Source organism: Macrobrachium nipponense, chromosome 8 (genome assembly GCF_015104395.2).
Source record: "Macrobrachium nipponense isolate FS-2020 chromosome 8, ASM1510439v2, whole genome shotgun sequence".
Classification (NCBI taxonomy): domain Eukaryota; kingdom Metazoa; phylum Arthropoda; class Malacostraca; order Decapoda; family Palaemonidae; genus Macrobrachium; species Macrobrachium nipponense.
Window position 1 is genome coordinate 4,215,027 of NC_087203.1, and position 27,629 is coordinate 4,242,655.

A 27,629-nucleotide genomic window follows, 5' to 3' on the forward strand; every position below is an offset into this window, starting at 1 on the left:
TGAAGATTAAAAAAAAAAAAAAAAAACTACTTCCTCTACTTCCTCTTGGTTTAAACTGCTGAGGTATTAGTAAGCCAAACCTCTTACAAGGCAGTATCAACTTCAGTTACTGAATTTCAGATAGGAAATTTTAATAAGCTTGCTGAAAGGTCTAATAAACTCATCTAAATGAAACAAACGGTTTTTAAAAGAAACAACAAGTGGTTATGGACTTGAGTTTCCAAGGCGAACATTTTACTGGTTCAACATTAAACTCTCTGAAAAACCTTCAGTCACTTCGATGAAATTGAAGTTTAATAAAGATGCGAAAAAAGTACACGTACTTTGACTGAAATTGAACATAAACAAATCATACTAAGTAAGATTTCCAACTGAAGCCTAAGTCTTCTTTACTTTTATGACTTAACAAAAATTTGTAAGAATAGTTCTCCTTTGCACTCTGTGGTTGCTACTCGCAATTCACCGCAATCAGTTTGAGCAAAATGGTTAGTTGGATAACTGAGCCATTTCTGGCCAGTTTGTTTATAGAATTTGTGGAAACTGAAATTCTTGGTAACTGAACTTTCTTTGAGATCAAAATTTTGGGTGAAAACTTTCATTATCTTTCAAGAGTTTCATATCCTAATTTAGTAAGTTAATGAAAATTTGCCATAGCAACAATAACTAGACGAAAAGTTGCCCATTTTAGACATATTAATCTACCATTACCCGTAGTTTTTACCTTTAGATTTGCAGAAACGTACATTAATTTTTCTCTTGACACAATTTGCAGCCCTGGCTTCATAACCAAGGAACTTAAACACACCGGAGACGTTTTGAAAAATGTTGTGATCATGAACATTTCATTAGCAATGCTTCTAAGAAAGCAAGAAGGATTATTTGTATAGGTACCTGAAGAGACCGTAACAAAAGGACATTTTGTTTATTGTCTGAATCTACATTTTAATGAAACTTAAACAGAATAAGTAAAACCTTAAATAACAACCAGAGTGATAAAATAAAGTCTTTAATTTCAAAGACACCATTCAAATTCTCCATACTCATAACAATAGTATACATGACAACAGCAATAAACATACCAGTGTGTATGAAATTCCCTGCACCGAATGCGACACGAAATATTTTTTGGGTAATTGGTAGAAGGTTGCCCACATGACCTGAGAAACACAAGGGCATCCGATGTACATACGGAACATAGTGCCCTAGTTAATCACAGATTGAAATTTAACCATCACGTTAGTAACAAAATTAGGGCAAAATGGATGAAATCTGAAAAATTCCAAGAATCTGATTTTTGCGGGAATGTGTCTATCACCGAAAAAAAGTTAGACTGTCTGTGGAGTGTCTGCTATCATGAGCCCATTACAATTAAAAGTGAACAGTCAGTTTTTGGTATAACTGGGTATTATAGTAAGTTTGTGTTTTATTACTCTGCAGTAGCAGGTCCTCTCACTGTTCAACAAAGAAAGGTGCAGGATTCAAATGGAACTTAGACCAGCAGCTAAATTTACATACACTGAAGTAAAAGTTGCTGTCTTCAGTTGTGGTATTCAGTGACTTTTCAGAACAATTTTATGTTGCTACTGATACATATGGTTACTGTATCGGAGGAGTCCTTTTGCAATGTAAAGATAACAAGTTGCACCCAATTGCCTTTTATTCACATAAGCTGAAGGCAAGTGGGCTTAATTAAGGTTTTTGTCATTGCTAAGGAAGGCTTCGTTTGCGTCAAGAGTTTGTACAATTTTAAGTTGACGGCTTATGATTATTCAAGAGCTTAGTGCTCACATTAAGTAAAGCCCACCAGAAAACATTATTGCAGATGTTTTATTATGTCCAATGATCATTTCGATCTCGTGCAAGTTCAGGTGATGATATGTTAGTTGTTTATTCTTCAGACTCAGCACAGAGGTGAAGGATTCCCTTGATTTCCAACCAACAGAAGACTTAGGTTGAATTCAGTGTTATTGGTTTGGAACAATATCAAGATTCGAAGATCAGTGAGATTATATGTAATATCCTTGCAAGTTCTCGTTTCCTTGCAGCAGATTTCCTAAGATTTTGCTCTTCAGTCGAGTGAGATTTATTTGCTTCATCTTCAAATTCTATTTTGGCCTTATCATTTTGAATCTTTGAAAGGGACTTCGTTTGACAGTATTGTTTATAGCAGGTATTAGTCAAGTGGTAGCAAAATAATAGAAATGTTCTAAATTTAAGTCTTGGTTTATTTAAACTTGATGCTTTCATTATGAAAAAAGTTGTAGATAAATATAAGCAACAAAATTAATATATTCAGTTTTTACATGTTTTGGACTGTAAAGGTACTTTGTAATTTCGGTTAGGTTTGTGACCGTGTGATATCCGATAATCCTGGATTATCTCTTTTAATTTTTACCCTTTTGACAATTAACCGTGCCCTTGAGCCAATGTAATTATTATTAATGAAAAAATTCCCCTTCGGTTAACATATATGAAAATATATTAATTCTGCGGTAGAGTGAATTAGATATCAAAGGACATTTGTAGCTTAATGCATATATATATATATAATATATATATATATATATATTATATATATATATCTTTTATATATATATATATATATATATATATATATATATATATATCATATATATATATATATAACTATATATATAGATATTTAATATAATATATATATTTATATATATATATATGTGTACCACCACTGAGGGGGATGATAGAGAAAGTATTCAGCTTGGTGGAGAGCAAATAAGGAGAGTTGATAAGTTTAAGTATTTGGGATCTTTTGTTAACGCTGGAGGAAGTATGGAAGAAGAAGTAAAACATCGGGTACAGGCAGGCTGGAACAACTGGAGAGCGGCCTCGGGAGTTCTTTGTGACAAAAGAGTGCCGCTTAGGTTAAAAGGAAAATTTCACAAGACGGTGGTAAGAACAGCAATGCTGTATGGTACGGAAACAGCAAGCATGAGAAATGCAGAGCAGAAGAAGATGGATGTGGCAGAAATGAGAATGCTTAGGTGGATGTCTGGGGTAACAAGAGTGGATAGGATCAGAAATGACTACATAAGGGGGTCAACTAAGGTGGTGGAAGTATCAAAGAAAGTGCAGGAGGGGAGGCTGAGATGGTATGGACACCTGTTGAGGAGAGATGAGGACCACGCTGGGAGACATACTATGGGGGTGGAGGTGCAAGGAAGAAGAAAAAGAGGGAGACCAAGAAAGAGATGGAAGGACTGTGTGAGAGGAGACTTGGATGAGAAGGGAATTGATGAGGCAGAAGCACAAGATAGAAATAGATGGAAACGGCTCATCCGAAACGGCGACCCCATATAAAAATGGGAACAAGCTAGGAAGAAGAAGAAGATATATATATATATATATATATATATATATATATATATATATATATATATATATATATATATATATATATATATATATATATTTATATATATATATATATATATATATATATATATATATATATATATATATATATATATATATATATATATATATATATATATATATATATATATATATATATATATATATATATATATATATATATATATATATATATATATATATATATATATATATATCTATGTGTGTGCATAATATATATATATATATATATATATATATATATATATATATATATATATATATATATATATATATATAGTATACGAGTATATGGGAGAGCGGTGATGGTTCGGACAGTGGGATTTGTCCGGACAGTATATACATTTCCTGGAAAACGTAAGGGGTCCTCAGCTCCGAAAGGTTACGTGAAATAGCGAGAGTTTGTTTACTATTGACACATGGACTTTGGTTGAGAGATGACGCATACTTTAGTATACTAGAGGTTAAATTTTGTGGTTTTTCTTATTTCCTATGTAATTTTTGACGTTTGAATCGTAAGGTGTGGTGTAGTGAATATGATAAGGAAGTTGAAGATCAGTTTGGGTGTGAATTTGTACTGTATGACGAAGATGTTGTAGCTGTTACCCACCTGTAATCTCAAAGGACATAGGGCTGAGGGTGTCATCAAATGGTTATGATCTGTGAGGGATGGTTCGGACAGTCTAGGGTAGGGATGATTCGGACGTGTCCGAATCATCCCTCCTAGCGAATGCTTCACTAATTATGAATTCCGACTAAGAAACAAAAAGATTTTCACTAACAATATTTACGTTATATTTTATGTATCCATTCATTAGCCCCCTCATTACCTTATAAAGCACTTCATAAACCCATCACAGGACCCCTCATTACAAAACAATAACCTATCCTTTGCTTCAGATTGATTCTAGTTCCTTAAAGCCTATCATGGGACGAGAGTATAAGAAAACAACCAATAGGGCAAGGGATGCTGCTGCTGCTATAGAAACACTTCGGGAGTTTCTAGAAAAGGGTGGTTCAGGTAAAACATGATTATGTGAAAAAAGATAGAAACAGGGTTGACCAGGAGGGTTTTCACTACCTACAAGCACAACCTGCACCATCATCACAACAGCAGTTTTCTCCTTGAGAATATTCGACCATTTCCAAAAGCAGGAGAGAGGAAGGAGACAGCTAAAAGCAGAAAGCAGGGAAGATGCATGATTGCAATGGACACTCCAGAAAAGCTTGAATGTAAACAGAAAGTACAGAAGTAAAAGCCAAAACCCCCAGCCAAGAAGGAAATAAAGTTTGTAAATTATACCTTAAGAACATAAAAAAGCAAGAAAAGATACTAAAGTTAAAAACAGAGGACCAAACCAGTGATGAAGACCTTCATCATTGTATTGAAGATCTCTTGACAGTCGAGCTTAACAATAATTGTTCTGACATCTTGAAGGAGGAGATCAGAGACACAGAAGTAGGTTTTATTGATAAATTCCCAGAGAAGTGAGACTTTGTTCTTGTTGGAATAAAGCTAGTAAAATGTAGCTAAGTCTATTATGTAGGTAAATTAACCAGCAATTTAGACGCATATGATGAATTTCAGATTTCTTATTTAAGAAAATCACAGAAAATAAATAAGCTAATGACCTAAGGGGTCACTGTTGAGATAGCAAGGAGTGTGATAAAGGTTGATAAACAGGATGCAAGCTAGGCTTTGGCGTATTGAATCAGCGACGTCCTGGTTTGCATTTGCCTGTGATAATCAAATCCATTGTTGTGTCAAACAGGTCACAGTGCTTTCGCCTGAGAACCTATTGACCTATAACCACAGACGTCTACGTGACTTCCTCTCACATGTCCGTCTGTCTGTATGTTAGTATGCTGAGCTAAGCTTTGCTCTCCTATAATTTGTAAATGCATTTGTAACTCAGAACTCTACTTCCCCTCCTAGAATCAGGTTCTCTTAACCACCTTCTTGTTTCTTACTCAAGAGATGTAGTTTCGCAAATATACTGTTACTGTTGTCATCATGAGTTTGAAACATCTCCGCCTTCATACCCAAAGAAGATACTGACTTAGAAATTATCGTCGCAATCTCCGACGAGGATGGGAAGTATACAACACGATACTTGCGTATAACATCGCAGGTCTAAATAACCTCACAGTGCGCCTCATTATACAAGGGCTAGCACAACATATATACATTATATATATATATATATATAGATATATATATATATATATATATATATATATATATATATATATGTATGTGTGTGTGTGTGTGTGTGTGTATATATATATATATATATATATATATATATATATGTGTGTGTGTGTGTGTGTATGTATATATTATATCTATTATAATTATATATATATATATATATAAATTATATATATATAGATATATTATAATATATAGATATATATATATATAATATATAAAGGCATCATAAAGGCACAAGGCTAGTAACAGTCCTATAATATTAAATATTCGGGTTGATAACCTTAGTTCTTGCCGGTTAGAGACATGCAAAACACTGGATTCCTCGAAGATGCTGAAATGACAAAACAAACAGGAAAGTTACCATTGTACGATTGGGGTCAGTGACGCATTCCGAAGATAATGAGTTTCATGTATGTAGTGTGCATGCCTCTTGTGCGCCAATGGTGAGTGTGTGTGTTCGTAATGAACAGAAAATGACATATAATCTAGAGGAAAAGTTGCAAAGAGGGACTCACTGAATTTGATTGATAGAGTGTGGAACTGGCTACAGAAGAGATAAAGAAGCCTTTGCAATAGTATCCTTACAGACCACAGCCATTAGTGGATCTTTTTAATAAACCCGATTGTCACCGAAAGAGCTGGATGGTTCTTAACTATCAGGGACTTCGATCCAAAGCTCAAATATATAGAAGGCAAATTAAATGTAGTCGCGGATGCCCATAGTAGAAATTTTTATGATACGGAAGGATCTCAAGTTACGCTAGTTACTAGTGATTCTATACAATGGGATGAGTCTCATAGAGCGGAAAGGCAGAATGAAGATGAAATTTTGGCAGACGCAAAAGCGTTTCTCAGAGGGGAATCAGTCAGGAAAGGTTATAAGTTATCTTTTTCAGGTTTAGAATTAGAAGGTAATCTATTGTTCAGGAAAATTAAATATAAATTAAGGAGTAGTGAAAGTAAAGGAGACACGACACAGATCGTAATTCCGAAAGTCCTAATTCCAGTGGCTTTGGATATAGCACATTGCTGGTTCGGTAGTCCACACTTGGGGATAGAAAAAACATATAATGAGGTGCGTGCTAAATATATTTGGAAAAATATGGGGAAGGATGTGGAAAATTTGTGAAAAACTGAACAGTATGCAATGCTTGCAAACCTGCAATGATAACTAACTGCAAATTAGGGTCATATCCGATAACAAGTAGACCTTTTCAGAGAATACAAATGGATATCCTAGGAAATTTTTGTGAATCTAGGTATGTGAATAAGTACCTATTGGTAATAATAGATGAACTAACGAGGATAGTAGAAATTTTTTCCGCATAAGCATAAAACAGCCGAAGAAGTAGCTATAGCATTTTTGAATGGTATAATTTGCAGATATGGCTCACCCGAGGTTTTATTGACCAACAATGGCAGAGAATTCGTAAACAAGACTTTAGAATGTTTGCAGAAGTCATGGGCATACAGAAAGTAACAATTATTCCATACAGACCTAAAGCTAATGGGTTATGTGAACGAGCAAACAGGAAAGTGCTTGAAGCTCTCAGGAAGACTGTAGGAGGAAATGATAAAAACTGGGACAGATACATAGATGTTGTTAGACATAACATCAACATGATAGTCAGTGATTCCATTAAAATGTCTCCATTTGAAGCATTGTATGGTTGCCAAGCACGAGGCACATTTGATCTGTTAACAATACATCATCATGGAGAAGATACAATCGAAGCATTAATTTCCACAGCAAAGGAGAGACATTCTTGTCTCAGCCATAATCTCGAGGCTGAGATTATGGCTGCTGAGCAAGATTCATTTGTGAATTTTGAATTCTAGCGCCTCTTCACAATATTGCTGAACCAGGAATCATGACCAGCTCTACGCCTATGACTGGTGTCTGATGAATAGTTTAGATGGAGAGGAAGAGATTTTTAAAAATACACTTGAAATCTTTGATAGGTGTCTAATGAATTAGTCTAATGAAAAGCAAACTTATCTTTGATGGATGAGAGATTCAGTTAGGCTTACACTTTTAGTTTTGTTTTTTATCGGTGTCCAGTTAATTCCACGGATAGGGAGGGAAACAGGTTCAATGATGCATGCACTTTTTTTCTTCAAAACCTAAAGAAACATTTCACTGGGAGATACTTTATTAACATCGGCTTAATTCCCTCATTACTCCTATACGGCACTTCCACTCCCCTCCACATCTCAGGCTACTCGATCCGAACTTCTCGCTACGAACTCCATCGCATGGAAGCATCACTAATGATAACGGTTATTTTAAAATTCCCCTCACCGACAACGGAAGCCTTAAAATGCATGTTTATAAAATATTTTCTGTTAAAAGATACTTTACCTTTCATTCCCCAAAATATCTGCATACACCATATAGGGTATATTCCTTGAGTTGCGATCTCTATACCAATACCACGTAGTTCGGTGTTCTTCCACCAGGGCAGCGTTGCAAAGCCTTGCGGCCATAACTCACAAATTGAACAGGGATTAGCGAGATTGTGAATGGTTTTTATTATTAGTGTTTAATGAGGAAGTGTTTAGCAAATTTTCATGGTTTAGTGGAATGTTTACTGAATGTTTACTGAATGTTTAATATTATGTGAATGTTATTGAATCTTTATTATGCAAGTATTGTGTAAGTAATCAATGAATGTTTAGTGAGTGTTTAGTGAATGTTAGAGTAAGATATTCAGTGAATGTTTAGTGGGTGTTTAGAGTTGAGTGAAAATGTTTTGTGAATGTCAGTGTTGAACAAATTTTTAGTGCACAAGCATTCAGTGAATGTTTAGAGTTTAGTGAATGTTTATTGAGTGCTTAGGGTTTAGTGAAGGTTTAGTGCAAGTTAGTGTTTAGTGAATGAATGTTTAGTGTGCAAGTATATTTAGTTAGTGTTTAGAGTTTAGTGAAAATGTTTTGTGAATGTTAGTGTTTAATGAATGTTTAGTGTGTAAGCATTCAGCGAGGGTTTAGGGTTTAGTGAATGTTTAGTAAGTATTCAGTGATTGTTTAGTTAATGTCTTATGATTGTAGTGTTTAGTGAATGTTTAGTATGTGTTTATGTTGTGTTTAGTGAGTGATGAGTGGATGTTCATTCACTGTTTAATGAGTGTTTAGGGGTTTAGTGAGCATTTTGCATATAGTGAGTATTAGTGTTTAGTGAGTGTTTAGGGTTTAGTGAGTGTTTAGTGTATAGTGAGTACTTAGTGGATGTTTAGTGTGTAGTCAGTGCTTAGTGAATGCTTAGTGATTGTTTAGTGTTAAGTGTTAATGAAGTTTAGGATTAAGTGAGTGTTTAGTGAAGGTTTACTGAGTGTTTTGAGGTATAGTGAGTATATAGTGAGTGCTTAGTGTTTTATGAGTGTTTAGTGAGTGTTTGTGTATTGTGAGTGCTTAGTGAGTGTTAAGTGGTATTGAGTGGGAGCATATGCCAAGTGTAAGTGTTTAGTGAATGTATAGTAAGTGTGTGTATAGTGAGTGTGAGTGTATAGTAACTGTGAGTGTTTAGTGAGTGAAAGTGTATTGTGAATGTTAATGTTTAGTGATTGTACATTGCTGTTTAGTTAGTACTTAGTGACTGTATGCTAGAAAGTCCTGTTTAATTTACAGGAACCATTTATGCTAGACACTAATTAGATCCAACAGCAAATGGTTGGATTAAGGCCAACCTGTTTTTGTTAGGTAACTTTTATCTTTGAAATTGGGCCCAGTAATAGTAATAATAGTAATAATAATACCAGCAACTATAATATACTATTATACAAGTAGTAAAAATAATAATAATATTATTAATAATAGGATGATAATAATAATAGTAAACAGATAAAAATAATAGTAGTAATAAAAATAATAAAAGTGACAAAGTATAATACGATGAGCTGGACCAAGACCTTTCAATATGGCCACTCGAGGTCACACGTTAGGCAGGGAGGTCGCCACCCCAATGATATACGCTCTATGGCATACACTCGTGATTGTTGTAGCTGTCAAAGAGCAACCCCTGATTAAAGCAGTAGGTATCTATTGAAAGAAAAATCTGAAATAGACTTAAACGAGAGCGTCACCTTTCATATTTCTTATCTTATCAGCCTCTTATAATATCTTATGGTAGTAGGCCTAGCTATACATGTGAAACTAATTTTAATTAATTTTTATTTAGAAGAAATGAATAGCTACAAAAAGATCAACACAAGGAAGCTTTTATGAAAGTAAGCTTATCTTAATGTATTCGTCAGTTTTGCCTTCCACAGCTTTCCAGCGTGTCCAGATGAAATAGGATGATATGCAAGGAATCGAGAAAAAATAAGACTGAATTATATTCGTTTGATTTTTTATGATTGGCTTTTGACTTTGAATAGCTAAGTCTGTTAAGCAATTATGAAAAGGATAAGAAAAAAGGAAAACATAGTCAATAAAAAAAGAATAACGGGAATAATCAAATAAAGAAGCTTAATAAAGATATTGTCGATTTAAATATTAATTCACGTTACGTATCTGAGTGTATACTGCTGAAAATAGACCAAAGCTGATCTGTGTGAAAATCAGGGAAAGTCAACTTTAGGCCCGCTAAATGTGTCATGCGAATTATTTTATTGATCAAAGGACAAAATTAGTTTAATTAAATATCGCTATTAAAGAATGTTGACGCCTTAATGTATTATTTAGCGGCTGTAGGAGACGAAATGACAACACCCCAGTGCAGTACGATATGTCGGGTCAAGACTCGAGCGGCAGCAAAGCTAACTACAAAATGTTTATGCTGTCAAGAAGCTAGAGTTGAGAATAAAATTAAAGGATTGGTGGACCCCTTGGTATATATTTTCCTTACTTTGCAAAACGATTATCTTTGATACGTTGAATAAGTATATACTATATTCTAATATAATTTATTTCAAGTATAGTACCTTAGAAAGGAAATATTATTTATTGTTAAGTAAATAATCTGGCACCTGCATGTGGCAATATTTCCATAACGAACAATGAATTAAGAAACTACGCCAATTCTTCGTGGGCTGACTGTACATACTACATGCATACATATCCACCATACATACATAATAGTTGTAATAACTATAATGTCCTCTTAACTTTTTGAATTCACACTTTTTGGATATACTTGTCACAACAAAACCTTAGATCTAGATGCAAGAATATGAAGTCATTCTGATGTGTCCGATAGAGATGCAGTACAAGAGACTCATCTGATTTACTATTTATATCAGACTTTTATCTGCTTCCAGAAGCTGATCTGATGTCCAGGCATTCAATTGATGTTTCTGAGGTCAAGGAAGGACGAGGATCACTGAGTCAACATCCACATTTTATTAATTATTAACATTGTTGTTTTTTTTCTGATCAGCATAGTTATGGATAAATGGTCTGTTAACATTTGAATAGGTGACTGCTTGGGAACACCACTTCCTGTTTGCATATCTTTCTAAAGAAACCACTAAAGATTTTAGTTTTTCTTGCCCCATATACAGAAATTTAGACTCTGTTACCCAGGTGAGGCAAGTAATCAAAACTGAACTCACTTTATTGTACCCTTTGGAAGAGATGCTTCACTCACAGCAAAGTCACTTTGTTGGTCACAATAGAGGTCCCAACCCGGAGGAAATGCTAGCATTACCTATTATCTTGCCAGATACAGGCCTTAGATAGCTTACAAACCATCCTCATTCCAGACATCTGTGAGAGACATAGAGATTCTCTTATTAAATCTTTACACTCTAATCAGCAAAATCTTTTCGAGTTTCAATTGTCATACATGATTCATGGCATTATAGCAAAACAGATTGTAGACTGATGTATAACCTTAGTTTTATATACATTTTGGTCTTTTTTATCGAAACTTTACTCAGCAAAGTGAGATGGCGGACTTGGAGAACTCGAGTCAAGAATGGGAGCTTACCACTCAAAATAACAAGAAGTGGATAGTATTGTTCCTAAATATCCAAAAGATTAAACTCGCTGCATATGCTGTCCTCAGTAATTCTTTTTTTTCCCTTATTATTATTAGATATACCTTTTAGTCTCAGCTCTCAAGATATATAATGCTTTCTGTCTAGCAATCCTTGTAAATCTTGAGGTTCTTTGCTGATGAACAGCATCATTTCCATCGCTAAACTCTGTCAAGTTTTTATCATTATTTCAATCTAAAACTTTCTCTTCATTCAGCAACCACTTTTTTCTGTATAAAATGTGTGAGGATAAACGGCTGTTGATCTCCAAGCATTTTATGAACTTCTTTTTCCTGCCAAATGAGAATAAGCCTACCGAATATTTTCATTACAACTGACTTTTGCTATGACTTTTGGTCCCATGCATTAGGGGCTTTGACCTTTCTTCCCATATTATAGACAGAATATGAGATGTCATTTCATATTCAGTTAAAATCATCCCCGCAGTGATTCCATCTAATGTTTCCATTTATATTAATTCAATATATTTTGATTTTTGGTTTTATTATTTAGAGGATAAAAATGTTTTCACCGATTTCCATGCCAAAGAAATCTCCAGAATTGAATTTTATGGCCAAAAAATCTTTTGTAAGTATTATATAAGTGTAAAGATTCCTAGTGATGACTGCTGACTTATTGATAGGTTCAGCAATGGCCTGTCAGGAACTCACCAGTGAGTTAATTAATTTCTTCAGTGATTCTAGAGCACTGGGGAAAATGACGGTGTAAATTAAGAGTCACAATCTGAATTACACCTGAAATTCCAAATGGGAAAATTATTTAAGTGTATTTTTCCTAAGCCTTGGTTTTTATTATATATATATAATAATAATGACTCTAACCAGAACTTGAACAAAAGACAGCTGGGATTTGCGATATGTAGTTACATGCAGTTATGTTGCTTACATATGACTTATAGCTTTTCTAGAGAAAATATCTGTGAATGCAAATGTCAATTCGGAATTATTTCCAGTTGAAAGTTCTTCCAGGAAATGAGAATTGTTTGCTCATGCCTCAATGCTTAGTGTCAATAGAAATCTTTTGCTTGTGATTTAATGCTAAATAATTGCTGATAAAACTACAATGCATTAAACAGCTTGTGAATGTTATGTAAAAATAAATTAATTTTTTAAATACTAACCCATCATTTTACAATACCCTTATGTTAATCCAAGCAGGCTTTCAGATAGTCCACTAAAGAACTCATCTTCCACCTCTAGGTGAGAGTTCACACATCCAGGGTCTGTTGACATTTTGGTGGTAGACAGTCATTGTTGCCTAGACAATATCCAAGTTACACTAAGGTTATAATGGGGTCAGTGTGGAATGGCCGTTGTATGTTGGAGGAGGTCTCCACATTTCATACGCAACAGTATGAGTCTGGTTATAGTTTGTGGAAAACAAATAAATCTTTGTGTTTATGCTAGTTATATGAACCCAGAATTGGATGACTCTCATTATGGCTGCTTGCTTACCAAAATGGCAGCAGCTCTGGAAGCTGACTCCAAGGCTTGTTTCATTGTCATTGGCGATTACAGTGCTCATCACACTGAATGGCTGAGCTCAGTTACTGCCACAGATAATCATGGTGATGCTGCTTTCATTGTTTCCACTTTGGTGACCTTTTATTAGTACTCATAGATGTTACTAGGACTGTATCTTGGATAGTACGTTACCAGTAGGCTTATCTGATCGTAGGTGGATTAAGTTTTATGTGGAGGTGGATCACGTTGTTCCTGATGATAACTTTCCAAGAAAGATATACTTGAAATCTCAAGCCAGTTAGGATGATTAATTCGTATTTCACTCTAGGGATGTTTAGAAAATTGATAGCTGGAGTGGAGAAGATCCTGATGGTTTCATCCCTTTGTTTTTTGAAAAAGGTCTCTAGTGTGTTGTCTCCCAAGATAAGTAGATTCTATAGATTTTTATGTAGAAGTAGCAATTTTACTGATGAGAGCAAGCATGTGATACAGTGCCTGTTCCAAAGAGTGACTTATCTGCAAACTGCAGCAACTATAGACCAATTTCTGTTTTCCATGTGCTCGCCAAAGTTGCAGAAAAACCTACTTTTAAACTCCAATACAAGCATGTGGAACCTAAGGGATTGGGGATACATAAAGGAAGCAGTTGGGTACCTGCGATCCTCGCTTAGATTTAACATGTCATTTGCAAGAGGACTTTGATATGGGTCTTGAGTGTAGAGTAATTCAAACGGATTTTAGTTCTGCTTTCAATTTAGTAAATCATAAGGTATATTTTTAAACCTGAGAAACTTGGAGTGGATTGATATGTGTTAGGATTACTTCAAGATTTTCTGCTAGTAGACAACAACAAGTTGCTGTTGATGGGATCTTTAGTTTGTTTGTTTGTGTGGTGTTTTTGCGTTGCATGGAACCAGTGGGGGATCTTTAGTGAACCAAGGCCTATTGTGTCTGGTCTTCCACAAGGTAGTGATTTTGCTCCGCTGTTATTTTTAGTGTTAACATGTGATATGGTTGTTGGCCTGGAAAACAAGATTATTCAGTATGCTGATGATGGAACAGTTGTGGGTGCAATAAAGTCCCCGCTTATGAGAAATGAAGCTGCCCCTAATCTCATTCGTGACATGGAGCAGATTAGTGAATGGTGTTGTCGGTGGTGTATGACCTGGAACTCCAGTAACAAAAACGTTGTTGATTAGTAGATCTCGTACTGATTTTACACCTCATCCTCCCCCTTCAGGTGGATGTAACTGCTGAATGAGTCTAAAACTTTGACCACACTTCGTGTAACTTGTGGCTCACACCTTACTTTTGAGAAACATCTAATACGCCTCATATATTTATACCAATGATGAAATCAGCACAATCTATTTTCTGGGCTCAGTTCGTGTCGCTGCGCGAAATATCCTTTAATCCATTATTTCTAAGGTAAATGTACTAACACATACCAGAGAATAAATAAAATAAAGAAAGGTCAGTACTACTGACTCGCTCACCCTCCAAGAGGGTGTCGGTATGAACACTATGGCGAGTGAGACCACTACCACGAACCACTTGCCAATAGAAATCTCCTACTACAAAATCCCCACTAGAGGGGAGCCGACCCACAGAGTGGGCAGCAACTACTACTACTCCATCCCATGCTGCCGACTGCTGCGCCTCTGGTGGCCATCCTTTTCAGTTAGCGCACCGCGTACACACGTGCCCTTTTTTGCTCTGTGTTTTTTGTGCCCCTATCTTGGATTACTAATTATGGAGCGTGCAGCCATCGCAGCAGCTAAGTTAAGTAATCAGTTGTTATTGCTATTGGGTTTTTTCCGGCCTTGAGTCAGTATTTGCCGTTTTTTAGGTATAAATACGGGCTCTTGGTCGGAAGCATGGCAGCATGGTTCTGCCTCGTGGCGGGTTCGTTCTTGGTCTTCCATACCTAGAACCTTCCCTTATTACCTTACGCTCTATTGTTAGTTATCTATTTTATGTTAGGGGTCCAGCCTACTGGGTTTATGTCATGCATGCATGTCTTCTTTACCTTGCGTAGGCATTTTCCATCCAGACCCTAGCCACAGCTCTTAGTATCGGCCCCGGCTAGCTTTGAGTGGTAGACTTTCTTTCGGGTTAGTCGTACACTCCTGGATTTTTTCTCCTACTGATTTATTTTCTTACTTTACGTTAAGTGATTTTTGATTATTTTATATTTTAGGTTAGCCTACGGCGTCTGGCATATCACGTAGCCTAGGTTCCGTATTGCATTGGTCTCCACCATTTATTGCTTCCGCTCATCAGTTCGGTTGCTTCTGTATAGCATCTCACTGATTAGTTGGTTGCTTTAACCTAGGCTATGTTGTTTCATTGTATTCGCATGTTACCGCTCCGTGGTCACCATGTGATCACGGAGCAGCCAGGCGCCTGTCCCAGTCACCTTACCCTCCTCCCACTCTTCCATAGGGCCGGGGGGGGGTAGGTCTGTCCTCGCTCGCTCCACATACCCATGCCTGCCCCCTCTCTCCCTAGGCGGAGGGAGTAGGGGGGGCTGGACAGACCCAGGACTGGACCTGACCGTTCCTCTTGCTTCACGGCGCGCTCGGATGACTAAGGGGGGGGACTGGCCTTACCCCCCCTCCGTCGTTACTCCGTCGCTCCGTTGTTAGCTCGAGTCTGTTTCGCCCTCTCGCTCTTTCCCGGCTTAACTGATGCTCTTTAATTTACCGGAGCTCCGGCATTCACGTGGAAAGGTGCTAGTTCACCCTTGCGGACGGACTGCAGGCGTACAGTTGGTCTTTCCTAACCACCCCGTCTCGCTGATATCGCGACACGAACACCGCCGCGCACCGGATTTATTCCGGTACGTTCTAGGGCTTTAGGTTTAAGTGTTTAGTATTTAATTTAAACTATAGTAAGTTTAATTTAAGCTACCTTAAGCCAAATCCCTCCGTTACCTACGTTATCACACCGGATCTCTCCGGGGTTCTAGCCTATTCAGGCTGGTAAGGGAGGGATTATGCCCAAAATTTTCGCGCTCCGGCATGCAGCGGAGTTTCTTTTAGCCTTCTAGCCTGTAAGTGATATCTTTTACGATGCTCATGTATCTTTTCACTTACAGACACCAATTCTGTGAGCATCCAGGATGCAATGCCATGCTCCAGGACCCCTGTGGGCATGAAGTCTGCAGATCCCATGCTCCATGCGCGACTCCGCACGGGAATCTACAAGTCTGGTTCCACGAGACCTGCACCATTTGCTACGATCTGGTGAGCCAGCTCTTGGACGGGGTAAGTATTCCCAACTCCGTTCGCTAATCCCTACAAAGGTTATAGTTCTTAAGTTTAATTTTAATCTCTTATTTTAAACTTAAGCTTGTTTTATATGGGATCTCGCATCCCCTATGTTTTTAGACTAAGCCTATTACTTAAGTTTTAATCTTAAGTTTAAACTTAAAACTAACGAATACCCTCTCTTTCAGGCTCCCGCCGTTAGAGACACCGCCCTGGCAACCCTGAGGGCTTGGGTCGGCGGTTTTGGCAAGAACGCCGCCAAGGGACAGCCCTACATTCTGGAGAAGAGGTTGGCTGTCCTAATCTTCCCCGGCGGCAAGTCAACGGGTTACGTCGACCCGGCAGAGGCAGCCCCGACTATGGTGGCGATCCAGCAACAGCTCGCCGCTTCGTTGAAGGAACCAGGCCAAGATATCTCGTCGGAAGTCGCGACACTTGATCTGAATATAGAGCCAATGGTAGGTGTTGACGACCTGTTGGTCGAGGTAGGTACGTTGGACGCCCAAGGGCTTCCCTTGGGCGCCACTGGGTCTTCTACTCCTGCTAACTCTCCAGCTTCCTTCCAAGGCTTTACAGGAGCTGAGCTCCTTTATACTTCTCCTGATGCTTCCGTAAGACCTAAGGTCAAGGGACAGACGGTTGTGAAAACCCTAAGCAAGACGTCGTCGTCGTCCAAAAAGACTTCGTCGGCGTCAACATCTCGCAAGTCTCCGGCTACGAACCCCGGAGCAGAGAGGTCTAGAGCTTCTGGGTCCGGCTCCAAATCCTCAAGGAGCAGGTCTTCCAAGGAGAGACCACATACTCCGGCGGAGTCAGCCGTTTCTCCTCTCCCCTTGGTACCTGTTCAGAGTTACCCAACCACCTCCGCAGCAGCTCCGGCTTTGGATCCCAATGCTGGTCTGTTGCAACACATGGGGGATTTGGTCGGTTCTCTGAAAAACAGTATGGAGCAGATGTTCTCCCGGTTGTCCGACAGGATCACCTCCAGGATAACATCATCGCCGAACTTAGCCAGGCTCCTCTAGCTACTCCCCCACCTTTCGGCACAGGTATGGCTCAGCTTCCACCTCATGACTCTCTGCCTCCGTTCTCTATGAATAACCCTGGAGGGTGGCGTCATATGCCCCCTTCCAGGACGGCCTTATTTCCAATTCCAGAGTGTGGTACTCGAAGGATTGAGGACTTCGAGTTCTACCCGGAGGGTCTACAGCCACCGTTCATTGGCTACGCCAGACTCACTGACGCAGCCATGACTAGAGATGACAAGGTCCCTAAAGAGACAGTCCTCTACTCACGTGACCAGGCTCAAAGAGAATGGCTCAGGTGTTTAGAGGACATGGATTGTTCAAACACAAAGATTCAAACCTTTTAATAGTCCCTTCACCATTTTCACAATGGAAAGAGGGAACTCCGCTTCCCTTCCTTACCAAAATAGCTACGGTCCACTATCCCAGCGGCCTAGAAGGGGGAGTCGTTACCACAGCTAAGGGAAGCAGACCCCACATCTCCTTTGCTCCCCTCACTCGGAGAATTGTGGGAAGATCTGCCCAACACTTTTTCGGCGGGCAAACTCAAACCAGACTGTGCTATGGATCAGTTTGGTGAGAAGCTGCCTAGACTTCCGGACAGCCTCATTCAGGCGGAGTTTGAGGCCAAGACTAGGCTAGCCAGGTCCATTAACACCATGGCCATGACGGAAGTGGCTTACCATTTCTTACGGTTCCGAGCCACTCTTTAAGCTTCTCACCAAGTCACTGACACAAACGGTTCAGTCTGACATGTTTGAGTTCGCCACAGCCAGAACGAACTGTTGGAAGCATGTCCTCCAGGAAGCAACTATTCGGCATGAACCGAATAAGTTGCTTTCATCCAACATCTGGGGAGCAGACCTCTTCCCTGATGCAATGGTAAAGGAGGTCCAGGCGGAAGCGACAAAGCCTTAAGGATCGTTGGGGTCTCACTGCAAAGAGACGCCAAGACCAGGCAGCAAGGGTAAGGCTCAGAGGAAACCCAGACGTTTCCAGCCTTACCAAAAGAAACAACAACGCTTCGCCCAGCCTGTTTCGACTGTTCCGTTGGTGCAGGCGGCCCAACCTCTACCTCCAAGGCTCAATCACAGCCCATCTTCGTGATTTCCCACCCCCCAGCCTCAACCTTCCACCTCTTACGCTGTCTCCCCAGCCTTCAACCAAGTGTTCGAAGGCCAGGCCTTTCAGCAGTATGACCGCTCGGGTAGGGGAGGCAGAGGTAAGGGATCCTTTCGTCAGAAAGGATCAGGAAGGCGTCCCTTAATAGGGGTAAAAACACTTCCGGGGAGGCCCAGCGGAGGGGTTACCAGCAGCAATGAGAAACTTGAAGGTAGGTAGGGAGGATGTTTTCCTCTTCCGGCAATCCGGGGGGGTGGAGATTCAGCAAGAAATGGGGCACAAAGTATTGTGTCGAAAGGCCTGGGTTGGAGTTGGGTTGCGAATCCGTCCCCACCCAGACCTTTCCTTCAACTTCCATCAAAAGAATTGACGGAGTATGCGGAGGACCTCCTTCAGAAAGGAAAGGGCAATAGCGAGAGTTCAACAGATTAAAATTTCAAGGGCGCTTATTCAGCGTTCAAAGAAAGGCTCACAAAAAAGAAGGGTAATCTTAGACTTATCCCATTTAAACTTGGCCATTCGCTGCGACAAGTTCAAAATGCTCACCATCTCGCAGGTGCGGACCTTACTTCCCCGTGGGGCCGTCACCACCTCTATCGATCTTACAGACGCATACTATCATATCCCTATTGCAAGACACTTTCGCCCTTATCTGGGCTTCAAGATAGGAGATCAAGCATTCTCCTTCAAGGTAGTTCCCTTCGGTCTGAACGTGGCACCCAGGGTGTTCACGAAGTTGGCGGAAGTGGTCGTCCAACAACTGAGGTCGCAGGGGATCATGGTAGTAGCGTATCTCGACGATTGGTTGCATTTGGCTCAACAGTCGAGGAATGTCGCAAAGCCACACTGAAAGTAATCCAGTTCCTGGAATTATCTAGGGTTCAAGATAAACAGGACAAAATCAAGACTCACTCCGGAGTCAAACTTTCAGTTGGCTGGGCATTCAATGGAATCTATCCTCCATACTCTGTCGATTCCATCAGCCAAGAGAAAAGAAATAGCGAAGTCAGTAAAGCAATTTCTAGGACACAAACTTGCTTCAAGGAGAAGCCAGGAAAGAATCCTGGGTTCACTCCAATTTTGCATCAGTGACAAACATCTTTGATGAAAGCCAAACTGAAAGACCTAACCAGAATCTGGCGCTCACGAGCAAATGTCAGGTCCAGGGACAAGTTATCATCAGTCCCACAGATTCTGCGGAATCGTCTACGCCCTTGGGCAAAAAGTCAAGAACCTGTCAATATCAGTACCCCTTCAGTTTCCTCCTCCGGGGATTACCATCCACACGGACGCTTCATTAAGCGGCTGGGGAGGATATTCTCAGTTCAAGAAGGTTCAAGGAACCTGGTCACCCCAGTTCCGCCAGCTTCACATAAATGTACTAGAAGCAATGGCAGTGTTCTTGACTCTAAAAAGGTTACGTCCGCCAAAGAACTCCCACATAAAGCTAGTTTTAGACAGCGCAGTGGTAGTCCATTGTGTAAACAGGGGAGGCTCCAAGTCACGACATACTAAATCATGTCCATGGTAGCCATCTTCTCCCTGGCGGACAAGTTCAGTTGGCACCTCTCCTCCACCCATATAGCTGGAGTGGGAAACGTCATAGCAGATGCTCTATCCCGATCAGTTCCTCTGGAGTCGGAATGGTCACTGGACAACAGTTCGTTCCAATGGATTCTCCGGAGGGTTCCAGGTCTACAAGTGGATCTATTCGCATCCCAAGCGAACCACAAACTCCCATGTTATGTGGCCCCCAACCTGGACCCTCTGGCCTATGCCACGGACTGCCCTGTCCATAGACTGGAAACAAATGGGAGAAGATTTATGTCTTTCCTCCAGTGAATCTTCTCCTGAAGGTACTGAACAAACTCAGGACGTTCAAGGGTCAAGTAGCTCTAGTAGCCCCAGACTGGCCGAAGAGCAATTGTACCCTCTGATTCTGGAACTGGGTCTTCGTCCTCTTTGAATTCCCAATCCCAGGCTCTCCCAGTCAGTACAAACGAAGACTGTGTTCGCTTCCTCAGGAATTCTCAAAACCCTAACTTTATGGACTTCATGAAGTTTGCGGCTAAAAGAGATGCGAATATTGATCCTCGAAATATTCTTTTCTTGGAATCTGATAAGAGAGATTCAACTTTGAGACAGTATGATGCTGCAGTCAAAAAGTTGGCAACCTTCCTGAGAGAATCAGATATTAGAATCATGACAATCAATTCAGCTATATCCTTTTTCAGATCTTTATTTGAAAAAGGCTTAGCAGCTAGCACTATTACGACAAACAAGTCGGCCTTGAAAAAGATTTTTCAACTCGGGTTCAGCATAGACTTGACAGACTCTTACTTCTCGTCTATTCCCAAGGCTTGTGCTAGACTTAGACCTTCAGTGAGGCCTACGTCAGTATCGTGGTTCTTAAATGATGTTCTAAAGCTGGCTTCAGAAACAGATAATACGACATGTTCATTTATAATGCTCTTAGAAAAACTCTATTTTTATTAAGCTTGGCTTCAGGAGCTAGAATTTCAGAACTGTCGGCGTTATCCAGAGATCCGAATCATATAGAATTTCTTCCCACAGGGGAAGTTCTACTTTCTCCGGAACGTAGTTTTATAGCAAAGAATGAGGATCCTTTGATGAGGTGGGAATCGTGGAAGGTTGTACCCCTTCCACAAGATGTTTCTCTTTGTCCAGTATCGACCTTATGAGCCTTTCTGTCCAGGACATCCTCATCCTCGTCGGGTCCTCTCTTTTAAGAGAGAAAATGGTGGTACTTTATCTATTAAAGGTATCAGGCAACAGATCCTGTACTTTATTAAGCAAGCCAACCCTGATTCCTTCCCTAAAGCACATGATGTCAGGGCAGTTGCCACCTCAATTAACTATTTCCAACACATGAATTTCGATGATTTAAAGAAGTATACTGGATGGAAATCGCCGACAGTATTTAAGCGTCATTACTTAAAGTCCTTGGAAGCTCTGAAATTTTCAGCAGTTGCGGCGGGTAAACATAGTTTCCCCCGACTCTGCTTAATCTTTAGTAGAAGATCCAGTTCTCCTTTCTACCTATCTCACCCAACAGTTTGTCTATACCTACCATGTTCATCTACGTTTACCTTGAGTCTTAGCTGCTCTTATGATGGTACAGTGGGTGCCCCTTATTTTTTTGCTAGGGTCACTCACAATTGATTGTATATAATGATTTCTATAATGTGGTCCCCTTATTTTTATGCTAGGGTGACACATCTTATTACAATGTTACGGGTTTTGTATACTAAGTCATATACATTTGGTTTATTATATTATTATCGAAGTTTGTCTAATTCAATTTATTATTATAATTGCTTTAATTACTTTGTACATATTAACTATACACAGATGTTAAGCTCAACATATATTCCATGTAAGCCCTGTACATATATGTTAAACTTTAGTTAATTTTAAGGAATATTTCTATTCTGTATCATTGTGTATATGTATATTTCTTAGCAATTATATTCTTTATTTTATTTTATGTTTTTATTGAGACCTTTATTTATCTATTTTATTAGTTTCTTTACAATCTTGTGCTATTTCTCTGGTACGATTTCGCGCAGCGACACGAACTGAGCCCAGAAAAGGATTTTGACGTAAGGAAAAATCTATTTCTGGGCGATTGGTTCGTGTGTCGCCAGCGAAATCCCACCCTACCCATCCCAGCGCTCAAGATTGTCTGCTAACTTCAGGATGGCCACAGAGGCGCAGCAGTCGGCAGCATGGGATGGAGTAGTAGTAGTTGCTGCCCACTCTGTGGGTCGGCTCCCCTCTAGTGGGGATTTTGTAGTAGGAGATTTCTATTGGCAAGTGGTTCGTGGTAGTGGTCTCACTCGCCATAGTGTTCATACCGACACCCTGCTTGGAGGGTGAGCAAGTCAGTAGTACTGACCTTTTCTTTATTTTATTTATTCTCTGGTTATGTGTAGTACATTTACCTTAGAAATAATGGATTAAAGGATATTTCGCTGGCGACACGAACCAATCGCCCAGAAATAGATTTTTCCTTACGTCAAAATCCCTTTTATGTCATTTGGCCTTCCTTTACTAGAATACTGTTCCCCGGTGAAGAGGTCTGCTTCTGCCACAGATTTATCTCTCTTTAGATAGGGTTGTTCGTGGTGGTAGGTTTCTGTTTCCTAACGCAAGCAGTTATGAATTAGATGGATAAATCTCTTGTTGTCAATTTTTTTTCATAAGTTGTATTTTGCTATGACAGTTGATCCCTGGTCTTCTCCTCCTGCTGAGACCGACCAGATTTGTTAAACAGCAGCGCCATTATGCAGTAAATGTGCCACACTCGTCCTTCCCCCTTCTCAAAAGTCGTTGATTCGCCACAATGTTGAACTGGAACGGTCTCCCGGAGGATGTTTAATTAAAACCTTGAAACTTCAAGTGAAGATGCAATGCATTATCACCGTGAGACAATTCGGCTTTTATTTTAATAATTCATTTAAATTTTTATTCATTTATTTATCAGTTTATCAATTTCTTTTTTTTAATAAATGACCTCTTCCTTTTGAATTTCCTATTACCTTCTGTATCTTATTTCAATTGAACACTATATTCTTTGGAAGCCTGAAATTTGAGTCAACGGCTCCTGTAGGCTTGTTCTGTATGAATAGGAATTTATCTTCTGAATAATAATAATAATAATAATAATAATAATAATAATAATAATATCCTGGAAGGAGACCCTCTTTGAGGTTAACTTCCTTGAAAAGAAAGGCATTCTGTATGCCGTTGAGCTTATATTTTGCCTTCTCAACTTGGCATATAAGTTTCTTCGTTTCTGCAGGTAAATTATATTTCAACGAAATAATAATAATAATAATAATAATAATAATCAACCAACAAAAACTTCTTTCAGTTTTCTTCTGAAGAATTGAATTGAAAAAAGAAACCCACAAAATCCCTGTGTAACTTGGTTACTTCTAAGTATTTACATTTAATTTTACTCCACACTCGAGAACTTTCAGGCCCTATTCTGTGGCCTATTTTCAAGAGATGTTTGGGTTGTCAGCCTGGGTCAAGGCCCAGCAGTCTTCTGGAACTCTTCTCGTTGAGCTGTCATTTATGTGATGGCTGTTCTGGTTTCCTTGAGAGTTGTTAATCCTCTCTTGTCGCTCTGATATCCTGAGCTGATGGTCAATGGGATTAACCCTTGTGGTAAGGGAGTGGTCCCCAAAAGTCTGTTGGGCAGAAAACCTAATCTCCAGGTCAGCAGGGTCAATCTTAGCTTCTTTTAATATCAAAGCTCGGTTTATGGGATCTTCTGAGGTAAAACCTTTTTTTTCCTTCTATTACTTTAATCTCTCTGATGACACTAATGCTAAAATAGAGAATCCTCCAACAATCCAAAAGCTTCAGAATACCTTTAATCAGAATGTGAAGAAAATAATCAGTAGACTAGGTAATGGGAAGGACATGCTATGCAATAAATTATTCTCAAGTAAATTACCTGAACTTGCATATATATATATATATATATATATATATATATATATATATATATATATATATATATATACACATATATATATATATATATATATATATATATAATATATATATATGATATATGGCAGCCCAAAATACCACACTACGCCCTATTGTTTCTAGTAGGAAATCTCCTAACAAAAACTTAACTGTGTGGTTAGCTGGAGAACTAGGAATATACTTGGGCATATTTCCAGAATCACATATTAAACATTCAGTAGATTTCATAGACAAAGTTAAGAAAAAGAATATAAAGGGACACATGGTTAGTTTTGATGTAGTAGCATTATTCACCAATGTCCCCTTAGATAAAGTATTAGAATTCCTTCAGACTAAACTTAATGAGGGTATTTTCAATCCAACATCGAAATAGGCGTCTTCCTTGAGTTGATTAAATTGTTTGTCAGTGATACTTATTTCACGTTTGAGGGACAAGTTTACAAACAGAAATATGGAGTAGCTATGGGGTCCTCATTATCACCTATACTCGCTAACATCTATATGGAATATTTCGAAACTAATCTAGTTCCTAATGTTAATGTCCCTAACTTAAAACTGCAAGGATGGTGGAGATATGTGGATGATATTTTTGCTATTCTGCAAGGTGATGAAAATGAAATAGAAACTTTTCTAGACGAACTCAAAAATTTTGATAACAACATCCAGTTCACTTTAGAAACAAGTAACAATAATAAACAAACTGCCCTTTTTAGACATAATCATAGAAAGAAAAGAAACAGGATATGAATTTAGCACATAGGGGAGAAAGCCACCCAAACATACAAACTCATATATTCATTTCTTCTCTTTTCAGTCATGATATAGAAATAGGTGTTCTAACAGGTTTATTTCTTAGGGCAATAAGAACGTGTGACCCTTGCAAGATAGAGCAAGAAATAAATTACATCGATAAAAGCTTCGATGCATTAGCATACCCGGAATGGTTCAGAAAAAGGGCACTCAACAAAGCTAGGAAGATTTTTTACAGAGCAAATGTAGAAGAGTACATGAAATAGAGAAAACAAGAAAATTGTTGCCCTCCCTTTTATGCCTAAAATGAAACAAATCACTTCAAAAATGAAAGAAAGTTAATATGAATTTGTATATACCTTTGATAATACCGTAAAAAACAAAGTATGTAAAAATAAATTGGAAGGAGAGGAGAAGACAGTAATACAGATGATGTAGCGGGGGTATACATAATAAATTGCAACAATTGTGGAGAAAAATATGTGGGAGAATCATGTAGGGGAATAAGGACTAGAATCCAAGAACATAGAAGGGCAGTACAGCTTAACTCTCAGGGGAGTGCTATAGCTAGGCATTGTTGGGAAAATGACCATAGGATGGATTTCAAAAACAGTAGGCTTATATACAAAAGACAATAAAATTAGTCCCACAGGAGGGTAGTAGAAGGAGCACTCATCAGAGAGATTAAAGTAATAGAAGGAAACAAAGGTTTTACCTCAGAAGATCCCATAAGCCAAGCTTTGATATTAAAGAAGCCAAGATTGACCCTGCTGACCTGGAGATTTGGTTTTCTTCCCAACAGACGTTTGGGGACCACTCCATTACCACAAGGGTTAATCCCATTGACTATCAGCTCAGGATATCAGAGCGACAAGAGAAGATTAGCAACTCTCAAGGAAACCAGAACAGCCATCACATAAATGACAGCTCAACGAGAAGAAGTTCCAGAAGACTGCTGGGCTTGACCAGGCTGAACCCAAACATCTCTTGAAAATAGGCCACAGATAGGGCCTGAAAGTACTTGAGTGTTGAGTAAAATTAAATGTAAATACTTAGAAGTAAACAAGTTACACAGTGATTTTGTGGTTTTCTTTTTCAATAATAATAATAATAATAATAATAATAATAAGAATAATCATAATAATAATAATAATAATAATAATAATAATAATAATAATAATAAACAATAAGAAGGATATGGGATATGCCAGTGGAAATTGTACCCATAATCCCAGGAACACTAGGCACAATCCCAAGATCCCTAAAAAGGAATCTGGAAAAGCTAGAGGCTGAAGTAGCTCCAGAACTCATGCAGAAGAGTGTGCTATTAGAAATAGCACACATGGCAAGAAAAGTGACAGACTAAGGAGGAAGGATGCAACACTGAACCCCACACTATAAATACCACCCAATCGAATAGGATGACTGAGATAAAAACAATTATAATAATAATGACCTTATTTAGCTCAGCTGGAGCAGTATTTATAGACGTCCCAGTATTCTTTGAATGATCTTCTTAGTATTATTTTATTAGAGGAGAATTCCTTCTCAAATCCTCAAGTTTCGTCATAAAGGTAAGTCATGGTATATTGCAGCATGTAAGTTTGCCTGTAATGAAAAGCAAGAAGCTTATCAATTATCGAGTTACAAGTGATTAGATGTTTTGTGGTGTAAATTAATTGAGCTTAGAAATCCAGCTCAGGTAGTCCATGAAAGAGCTGAGAGAGCTTATAATGTGGGTGTGTGAAGGAGATCTTTTTCTTCAGTGGTGATGACCATAATTGGTGGTCTACCCTTAAGTCAAAACTCTTCTGAATTGAGTCTAACGTGCATTCCTCTGTAAGAGCTGACAGAACTGCTGTTTATTGTCATAATAGAAAGCAAAACATTTGGCTTAAATCTTTGTCAGCTAACAATGTGGTAATCCCAGAGGCTAGTTGTGTTCAGTGGCCTTTAGATCTGGACAATTCACAACTTTGCTTCTGGGGCTTGACAGTTATGGCAGCATAGATCCTAGTGGTATCTTAACAGTCTTTTTTATAAAGTGCTAATTTCATTGCTCCTAAGATTACTACTATTTTAAGAAGTTTAGTTGGACTAGCAAGTTTTACATCTGTGTGAAGGAGGAGCAATTTATCGTATTTAACTAAGGGGCCAAGGCCTCTCAAAATACAGCCCAGTTTCAACTACCCGTTCTACTTAAGATTTTTGAGAGGCTGCTTTCTAAGCTTCTTTCTAGGTTTGTTTAAGAAATTAACCTACTACCCGTTTGGTTTTTGTAAAGGCCTTAGTACTTTTGGTGCACTCTTGTCGGTATGCACAGTCTTGCAGAGTGCTCTTGACGAGGGTGCAGAGGCATGCATAGTCAGTCTACATTTTACTGCAGCCTTGACCTTGTGATTCACTAATTACTTATCTACAAACTAAGATTACTGGGTATTGGTTGATCTTTTCGTAATATTTTCAATTAATTTTTAATAAGCTGAACCCAAAGGGTCTATGCTGATGGCCAGTACAGTAGTAGTAGTAGTAGCAATGTCATTTCAGGTGTTCCTGTTATTCCTACTCTACCCCTTAGGTCTGTGATTGCAGAAACCTTGAATCTGGCATGTATTCATAAGTGGAATAGGCTCTGAAGCATGAAGCTCAACTTTCCAAAACTCAAAGTATGATAATTATTTAAATGGTATGTGATAAGTGTGACTTTTGATAAGAACCTGACTTTCGAGAACTTATACATAACATTGTTTCCTATGTTTCTCAAAAAGTTGGTATCTTGAATGTTTCAGTGATGAAGCTATCATATCTAAGTGTTTTACTTCTTTTTCTTCTTCCCTGTTGGGAAT

At 38.6% G+C, this 27,629-nt stretch overlaps 1 protein-coding gene across 1 annotated transcript in view; it reads left to right on the forward strand.

The window, feature by feature from the left end:
* LOC135222590 (glyoxylate/hydroxypyruvate reductase A-like) overlaps positions 1-12,625 on the forward strand; it is a 251,672-nt gene extending 239,047 nt beyond the window's left edge. Inside the window, exon 10 of the mRNA XM_064260672.1 lies at positions 10,885-12,625. The gene's annotated coding sequence lies outside the window, so the exon portion shown is untranslated. The remainder of the gene's footprint in view (positions 1-10,884) is intronic.
* The last annotated feature ends 15,004 nt before the right edge of the window (positions 12,626-27,629 follow it).